Source organism: Hypanus sabinus, chromosome 2 (genome assembly GCF_030144855.1).
Source record: "Hypanus sabinus isolate sHypSab1 chromosome 2, sHypSab1.hap1, whole genome shotgun sequence".
Taxonomy (NCBI): domain Eukaryota; kingdom Metazoa; phylum Chordata; class Chondrichthyes; order Myliobatiformes; family Dasyatidae; genus Hypanus; species Hypanus sabinus.
The window spans coordinates 52,210,328-52,220,564 of NC_082707.1; positions in this window are offsets into that span (position 1 = coordinate 52,210,328).

The window sequence follows — 10,237 nt, forward strand, 5'->3', positions numbered from 1 at the left end:
AAGGAACCCAAAACTCCTGACAATAATTCAAATGGGGTCTGACCAATGCCTTATAAACCCTCAACATTACATCCCTGTTCTATATTCTAGACCTCTCAAAATGAATGCTAACATTGTGTTTGCCTTTCTTACCATCGACTCAGCCTGCAGGTTAACCTTCAGGGAATCCTACACAAAGACTCCCAAGTTGCTTTGCACCTCTGGCATATAATTTGCTGAATTCTGCCTCCTTTTCTTCTTAAAGAGTGGAGTGGAATTTGCAATTTTCAAGACCCCTGGAACCATTCCAAAATCTAGTGATTTTTGAAGGATCACTACTAGTACCTCTACAATCTCTTCACTACCTTTTTTTTGAATTAGAGAATAGATAAAATTAGAGCAAAGTTTCAAATTAGAGAAAAATTATTTAGGCCTTATTGCCTTTTGTTACTTATTGAAAAGATGTATAGTCTTAATTGAAATCTTTTTAATTACCATTGATATTAATTAAGGTTTCTTGTTTCTTTCTCCTGTGCTGTAAAAAAATCACTAATTAGAACATAAATACTCCATAATTTTTTTTTATTATTTATTGAGATTACAGAGCGGCGTATGCTCTCCAACCGAGCAATTTCCCAATTTAATCCGAGTCCAATCACGGGACAATTTACAATGACCAATTAATCTAACAACCAATATGTCTTAGGACTGTGGAAAGGAACTGGAACATCCAGAGGAAACCCACACTGTCACAAGGAGAACACACAAACTTCCTACAGGCAGTGGTGGGAATTGAACCTGTACTGTAACTGTGCTAACCATTATGCTACCGTGCCACTAGATAACACAGTGTATCAAAGCCTATTAAGGTGATTGTAAGAAAATATGGTAGAATTTGCAATTGTAATGATGGCAAAACTGTCAGCATTCAACATAGTTCCTCAATAAAACTTGCGCCAAATTTGTCATTTGCATTTGCAGAAAAGCAAAGTTATTATCAGATATTCCCCATTTTCCACAGCCTTCAACTTTTTGCAGTATATAGTCAGCCCAGTTTTTTGTCATGAACATCAGGATTATTTGCACTACTTTTGATGTAAAATCCATTCAAAGTTTTCAACCTTGTTGATCAATGTGTGTGCTCAGTTTTAAAATGTTTAAAATGTTATTCAAAAATGAATTGCTTTTATTTACTGGTTTGCTGCCTGCAATAATTCAATACTCAGATTGGCTTCCCAGCCTGCTGGACTGCAATTCACAGTGGAACAGGAGAATCTGATCCTCAGAGCCAGTGGCAATTGTGAAGGTCAGTAGCGGTGGCCGCACCTTGTTATTAACTGTAAACTATATAGTTTTCATATATTTACTGTGGCAACCTTCAGTACTTGAACACTTCTCTGCCTTCTGTTCCCAGCCTCAGTTTACATTAGTTCTGCCTATCTTCTTGATTCAGCCTACTCTGAAAGTACTGTTAACTGCAGGATAGCACTTACACCTTGAAGTAAAAGTACCAAAATACAATTTCAGAAATATGATTTGCCTCTGGCATTTTAGAAGCATTTTCAGCCAAGCTGTTGACTTCAAATTACCTGGGTGACCCCTGTCTTTTTCCATATGCAGGCAAAAAGAGTTCCAGAATTATAATTAGATAGGCTGACATATACAGAATTATCCAGTCCACTTTTGTCATTGGTATTAGATAACAGGAAATAATTGTTTTGGCCTCTAGAGCAGCAACTTGTTTTGTATGAACATCACTTCCTTTTTGTAAGCTTTTTAAAAAATAATTTCCTGTGCAGATAATTTAGATTTCACAAATAACATCTCATTAAAAGCTCTGAAGAAAACTTCCATCTTGGGTGATTTTTGAGAAGATGTTTAACTCACTGCATAGTTCTATACACATGTACAGTGAGGGCAGTAGAGTGAAAAGATAACTCTCCTTCAAAGGCATTGCTTGTGGACTGGGGATGTGTCCATCTGGCTAAACAAATTCCTCCTCATCTCCGTTCTAAATGGAAGTTTCTCTATCCTGAGGCTGTGCCCTCTGGTCCTAGACTCACCCACTGTAAGAAACATCCTGTTCATACCCACTCTCTCTGGCCCTTTTAACATTTGATAGGTTTCAATGAGATCCCCCCCTCATTCTTCTAAACTTCAGCAAGTACAGGCCCAGAGCCATCAAAAGCTCTTCATACACTAACCCTTTCCACTCCTTGGAGAATTATCATGAAACTCCTCTGGACCATCTTTTCTTAGATAATGGGTGCAAAACTGCCCATAATAGTCCAAGTGCAGTTTGACCATTGCCTTTAAAAGCCCCAGCATTACATACTTGTTTTTACATTCTAGTCCTAATACTAACATCGCATTTGCCTTCCTCACCATTGACTCAACCTGCAAATTAACCCTTAGGGAATCTTGCACGAAGACTTCCAAGTCCCTTTGTGTCTCAGATTTTTGACTGTTCACCCTGTTGACTCTTAACCGACTCATGTCCTTCAATCGCACACTGAGAAGGAAACCAGAAATGAAAGATCATTGTGCAGCCTTCATGGAGAGACTCTTAAGGAACAGTCATGCTGAGTTCACCTGATCCAACAAAGAAAACTGGTATTTGTGCAACCACCCACAGAAATCTGAACAAATATGAACTGTCTTTGATTCAAGTATACATTATGAAGGCATATCACTCAACAAGGTGCTCTTGTGGGGTCTAGGCCTCAATAACTGTCTTCTCAGGGTCCTCAGGCATCTCAGAACTGAGACCGTTGCAGTGATGGTAGACATCGAAAAAAAATGTTCCACTGCTTCCTAGTGAGAGAGGATCATTGAGAATACCTCAGATTTTTGTGGTTTTGTGACCACCAACTTAACAATGTGATTCTAGAGTACCGCATGAGAGTTCATATATTTGGTAACTTCCTCTTACCAGCTGTGGCAATCTATGGCCTTAAGAGGACAGCTATTGAGAGGGTGAAAGGATTCAGGACTGAAGCACAGAGGTACATAGAGGCATTTCTATGTTGATGGTGATCTTAAATCATTTTCTAGTGCAGAAGAAGCAGTCAACATGTTGAAAGCAGCACAAGACATATTGGCACAGTTTAATCTCAGACTGCATAAAATCACATCCAACAAATGCAATGTTTTCCATCTGAAGATATGGCTAAAGTTCAACAAGATTTTGCTCTTGGACAGGTCCTCCCTCCGTAGCAGCAAAGTCTGGGCATTGGATGGGACCTTGTTACTGACATGCTTACATTTCAGGTCACTGATACCAAAAGACCTTTTACACATCATGTTGTGCTACCGACTCATTGACAGCCTATTTGCTCATGGATTTGCTGTTCCAGTCAGTATTCTGGGAGAATTCATGTTAAGAGAGCTGACCTGGGACACATGTGGATGGGATGTCCCATTGTCAGAAGAGAAGCATGAATATGGCAGCAGTGGTGTTCTTTCCTTTAGGATCTTAAAGCTTTGAAGATTCCAGGAAGTTACACAACAATTCTGCTACCTACGGCTCAAAAGAAAGAGGTCTGCATCTTCAGTGATGTGTTAACTAAAGCTATTGTTGCTATTGCATACCGGAAGCTCACAGATGCTGCTGGATGTAGTGAAGTTGGATTCATCCTGGGCAAGGCAAAGCTTACTTGCAAACCAGACCTCACCATACCAAGGCTTGAACTCGGTGCTGCTGTTCCAGCAGTTGAGATGGCAGAGATGATAACTGACAAGCTGAACACAAAACTGGGTGACATCAAGTTCTTTACCAACAGCAAGCTTGTGCTCAGTTATGCATTTAATGAAACAAGGAGCTTCTATGTTTACGTACATAACAGGGTCCAATGCATCAGATAATGAACCCAGAAGATCTAACAGAGCTATGTTCCTACAGCAGAGATCCCACCTCTCCCGGAAGTACCGGGTTTCCTGTGTGTGAAAGAGGCTCCCTGACGCCCGCAAATTATCCCGGAAATCGATTTTTTTAAGAGTGGTGGGGAGAGAGAGAGAGAGAAACAGACAGACAGACAGAGAGAATAAGTGACAAAGAGAGCATCCTAATCGGTCTCTCTTTGTGCTATGGTGAGGCCACGCGTAGACCCCCTCCAGTTCACCTATCAGCACCAACTAGGAGTTGAGGATGCCATCGTCTACCTGCTGAACTGTGTCTATGCCCACCTGGACTAGCCGGTGAGCGCTGTGAGGGTCATGTTTTTTTGACTTCTCCAGTGCGTTCAACACCATCCGCCCTGCTCTGCTGGGTGAGAAGCTGACAGTGATGCAGGTGGATGCTTCCCTGGTGTCATGGATTGTTGATTACCTGACTGGCAGACCACGTACATGCGCTTGCAACACTGTGTGTCTGACAGAGTGGTCAGCAGCACTGGGGCTCCACAGGGGACTGTCCTGTCTCCCTTTCTCTTCACCATGTACACCTCGGACTTCAAGTACAACACAGAGTCTTGCCATCTTCAGAAGTTTTCTGATGACTCTGCCATAGTTGGATGCATCAGCAGGGGAGATGAGGTTGAGTACAGGGCTATGGTGGGAAACTTTGTCACCTGCAGCTTAATGTGAAAAAGACTAAGGAGCTGGTGGTGGACCTGAGGAGGGCTAAGGCACCGGTGACCCCTGTTTCCATCCAAGGGGTCAGTGTGGACTTAGTGGAGGATTACAAATACCTGGGGATGCGAATTGACAATAAACTGGACTGGTCAAAGAACACTGAGGCTGTCTACAAGAAGGATCAGAGCGTCTCTATTTCCTGAGGAGACTTAGGTCCTTTAATATCTGCTGGTTGATGCTGAGGATGTTCTACGAGTCTGTGGTGGCCAGTGCTATCATGTTTGCTGTTGTGTGCTGGGGCAGCAGTCTGAGGGTAGCAGACACCAACAAAATCAACAAACTCATTTGTAAGGCCAGTGATGTTGTGGGGGTGGAATTGGACTCTCTGATGGTGGTGTCTGAAAAGAGGATGCTGTCCAAGTTGCATGCCATTTTGGACAATGACTCCCATCCATTCCATAATGTACTGGTTAGGCACAGGAGTACATTCAGCCAGAGACTCATTCCACCGAGATGTAACACTGAGCATCATGGGAAGTTATTCCTGCCTATGGCCATCAAACTTTACAACTCCTCTCTCGGAGTGTCAGACGCCCTGAGCCAATAGGCTGGTCCTGGACTTATTTCCACTTGGCATGATTAACATTATTATTTAATTATTTATGGTTCTATATTGCTATATTTCTTCACTATTCTTGGTTGGTGCGGCTGTAACGAAACCCAATTTCCCTCGGGATCAATAAAGTATGTCTGTCTGTCTAAGTAGACCAATCAGGTCTCTCTGTGGGCGGGCTTTACAGTGGACCTCTCTCTCTCTCTCTCTCTCTTTCGTCGTCCATCAGTTCAGTTTAGTGTCCTGCAGCACCATGGCAGAGAAAATATAAAACGTACTTCACCCCAGACTACACTAAAGTGTACTCCTGCCTAATAGGAGTCAAAAATACTGACAGTGTTGCTTGCTGCACTGTTTGCAACAGTATGACTGTAAAAGACATGTTGAGGTGAGTTTAACAGGTGCCATTCGCTCATGATCAAATCCAAATTCTAATTGTGATGTAGAAAGGGCATTCAGCATGGTGCATCACATGAAGACAGAATTCAGAAGTCAGCTGTCTCACAAACCACTGGTGAATCTGATGTCTTGCAAAATTAACAAATTCATTGACACAGACTGCTAGGAGGTTGAGACTTCCAACAAAATACTCAAATCTGCCTAAATCTGTGTTTTTTTATAATCAAATATCGTGTATACATACACCCTTGGAGGTTGACCGGGGGTCAGGGGTGGTGGTGCTACCTCCCTGAAATGAGTTTTTGTAGGGTGGGATGTCTGCTACAGATCTCAACCTGCTAATCTTGCCAGAAGAGAGCTCCAAGCTAATCAGCTCACCCTCTCCGCATGGTCAACTGGCCCAGCATTTCTTGCTGATCTCCTCAAGGAACATCATCAAGACCATCATTTCCAACATGCGAATGGTTAAAGATTGTGTAGTAAGACTGCTTTCAAGACCAGTCTCCAAGCTATTCTTCTCTTGCCAAAGACTTAATGAAATAATCGTTTAACTTTTAGTATCAGTTGTTAAGTTTGATATCAAATGGATGTCAGGCAGGGATTGTTCTGGCCTCTAGATGCACAGATCATTTTGTATGAGCATCACTTCCTGTTTGTAAACTTTTTAATATCATTTTCTGAGCAGGTAATGTGGATTCAATTTGAAGTACAAAGTGGAAAGACATCCATCTCCATTCTCTCTTTATTTTCCCTTGAAACAGCAATATCTGTGAACTTCAAACACAAGGAAATCTGCAGATGCTGGAAATTCAAACAACAACAAACACGAAATGCTGCCTGGCCTGCTGTGTTCCACCAGCATTTTGTGTATGTTGTTGTTTATATCTGTGAACTTAAAGTTTTTGTTAATATTGGTAAACATTTAGTAGATATATTTTGAAGGAAGTATTATGTTTATTCTTTTTCAGTATTAAGATATCATTGTGCCACAAGTTTACTCTTGTTTGCATGTCACAGTTATGGAGTGTTGCGTGTGTGTATTACTTCGGCTATCACCATTGTGAGAATAATTGATCGTATTAGTATACAGTATTCAGGCATGTGGTGATTCTATATGAACTTATCACATATTTTACTTAACTTTTGGCAATTTCACAGGTAAGATAACCTTGAAGAAATCTTCCATCTCAGGTGCTTTTTGACAAGGTGTTTAACTCACTGCATATCTTTGTACATATGCACTGTAGGCAGTAGAGGGGTAATTAGACCATAAGAGTTAGGAGCAGAATTAGGCCATTCAAGTCTGCTCCGCCATTCTATCATGGCTAAACGTGAATCCTACTCAACCCCATACACCTGCCTTCTCGCCATATCCTTTGACGCACTGACCGATCAGGAAATGATCGACTGCCACTTTAAACTTACCCACGGACTTGGCCTCCACTGCAGTCCGTGGCAGAGCATTCCACAGATTCACTACTCCCTGGCTAAATTCACTCCTTATTTCTGTTCTAAAATGTCACTCCTCAATTTTGAGGCTGTGCCCTCTTGTTCTGGATACCCCCATCATAAGAAACATCCTCTTCACATCCACCATATCTAGTTCGTTCAACATTCAGTAGGTTTCAATAAGATTCACTCATATTCTTCTAAAGTCCAGTGAGTACAGGCATATGAGGAGCTGTCAAACACCCCTCATATGTTAACCCCATTCATTCCTGGAATCATCCTTGTGAACCTCCTCTGGACACTCTCCAATGACAACATATCCTTTCTGAGATATGGGGCCCAAAACTGTTGACAATACTCCAAGTACAGCCAGACTAGTGTCTTATAAAGCCTCAGAATTATCTCCTTGCTTTTATATACTAATTCCCTTGAAATAAATAACAACATTATATTTGCCTACTTTACCAGAGACGCGATCTATAAAATAATCTTCTGGGAGTCTTGCATGAGGACTCCCAAGTCTCGCTGCATCTTTGATGTTTAAACCTACTTCTCATTTAGGTAATAATCCACACTATTGTTCCTTTGATCAAAATGCATTACTGTATATTGCCACATTTTTGACCAATCTACCAATTTACTAAGTCCTGCTACAATCGCATTGCTTCCTCAGCACTACCTACCCCTCCACCTATCTTTGTATCATCCGCAAACTTTGCCACAAATTCCATTATCCAAATCACTGATAAACAATGTGAAAAGTAGCGGTCCCAATACTGACTCGTGAGGAACACTACTAGTCACTAGCAGCCAACTGGAAAAGCTCCCCTTTATTCCCACTCTCTGCTTTCTACCTGTTAGCCATTCCTTTCCAGTATCTTTCCTGTAATGCCATTGGATTTTATCTTATTAAGCAGCCTCATGTGTGGCACCTTAGCAAATGACTTCTGGAAATCCAAGTGAATGACATCCACTCCTTTGTCCACCCTGCTTGTTACTACCTTGAAGAACTCTTACAGATTGGTCAGGCAACATTTCCCTTTACATGCTGACTTTGACTTAATTTATTGTTAGTCTCCAAGTACCACAAAACTTCATCCTTAATAATAGAATCCAACCCTTTCCCAACCACTAAGGTTAGGCTAACTGGCCTATAATTTCCTTTCTTTTGCCTTCTTCCCTTCCTAAAGAGTGCAGTGATATTTCAATCTTGCAGTCCTCCAAGTCTATGCCAGAATCAAGTGATTCTTAAAAGATCAAGACCAATGCATCTGTTATCTCTTCAGCAACCTCTCTCAAGACTCTGGGATATAGTTCGTCTGGTCCAGGTGACTTATCCATCTTAAGACCTTTCAGATTGCCTAGCACTTTTTCCTTTGTAATAGCAATGGTACTCATTCCGGCTCTCTGGCACGTTGTGCAGACTGATGTAAAGTACTTTTTAAGTTCATCTGCCACTTCTGTGTCTCCCATTACTACCTCACCAGCATCATTTTACAGTGGTCCAATATCAACTCTCACCTCCCTTTTACTTTTTTATATAACTGAAAAAGCTCCTCGTATCCAGCTTTATATTATTGGCTAGCTTTCCCCCATATTTCATCTTTTCCCTTCTTATACTTTTTTAGTTGCCTTTTGTAGGATTTTAAAAGCCTCCCAATTATCCAACTTCCCTCTCACTTTTGCTACCCTATATGCCCTTTCCTTGGCTTCTATGCAGTACTTAAGTTCCCTAGTCAGCTGTGGTTGCCTAGCCCTGCCATTTGAGAATTACTTCTTCTGTGAGATATATCTATCCTGCGGCTTTCCAAGTAAAATTTAAATTTCCATGATTAATCAGGATATGCAATCCAGCTTCTGGACTTTGGTGTCTCAATTCAAAGTTCAAAATAAATTTATTATCCAAGTGCATCCATGTCACCATATACTACCCTGAGGTTCATTTTCTTGTAGACATCCACAACTGGTTATACGAACACAACAGAATCAATGAAGAACTACATACAAAGAAAGATAGGCAAAGAAAGTGTGCAGAAGACAACAAGCTGCAAAAAAAAAATGATAGTAAAGAAATTAATGATAAATAATATTGAGAACATGAGTTGAAGAATCCTTGAAAGTGAGTCCATAAGTTGTGGAAACAGTGTTGAGGTCAGTGAACTTAACCACTCTGGTCAGGAACCTGATCATTTAAGGGTAATAACCTTTCCTGAACCTGGTGGTGTGGGACCTAAGGCTCCTGTACCTTTGTCCGAATGTCAGCAGCCAGAAGAAACCATGGCCTGGATGATGGGAGTTCTTGATGATAGATGCTGCTTTCTTGTGGCAGCACTCATTGAAGATGTGCTCAATGTTGGGGAGGGCTTCTCCTGTGATAGACTGGGCTGTATTCATTACCTTTTGTAAGCTTTTCTGTTTTTGTGCAATGGTGTTCCCATAGAAGGCCATGATGCAACCAGTCAGGATACTCTCCACTGTACATCTGTAGAAGATCTACATTACTTAACCTTGTCATAAGCTTTAGTTACCTCTATATTACACAGCAATCTGCTTCTACTTTATAACATCACTATAGCCATTCAGTTATTAAATAAACAGATAACAAAGGTGGACACAACTCTAACTTTCGGAATGTACTATTTTCAATTCTTCTGTAGTCTGAACAAATCCTGTTTATAATAACTATTACTACCCCATCCAGCAACTAAATTTCCCTCCATGTTTCTTTAATTTTTTTTTTATTCGGCCATGTGCCACAATGTTTGCAATCTTGTTGAATCCCATGAGAAAACCCACTTGCATCATATTGAATCCATTTCCTTCATCTATCACATTAGCTAATTCTTCAAATATCGGTTAAGTTTGTGAAAGAGACCATCTCTAAATCATTTGAGCTGGACAAAACACATCTGTTTATCCATTCATCCATTTAGTCTCAGTGAGCTGAACTCAAAGCATGGATTCTAAGAATATGCACTCAATTAAAATTCAACTCACTAATTTGTTCTTCTATCACTTCTTAAACTAGGGCATTTTGTTCGGCACATCAAAACCTCAAGTATAAATAGCACAACGGATTCATGGCCCTAGACCAGGAATGCTAAAATTAGCTGGATTCCAGCTTCTGTTTGTAACCTGATGACATCTCTTGAAAAGTCTTTTGAACGGAGGTCATTAGATTACAAACAGAAGGACACTGCTTTTGAGGACAATGCCTTCCATAAA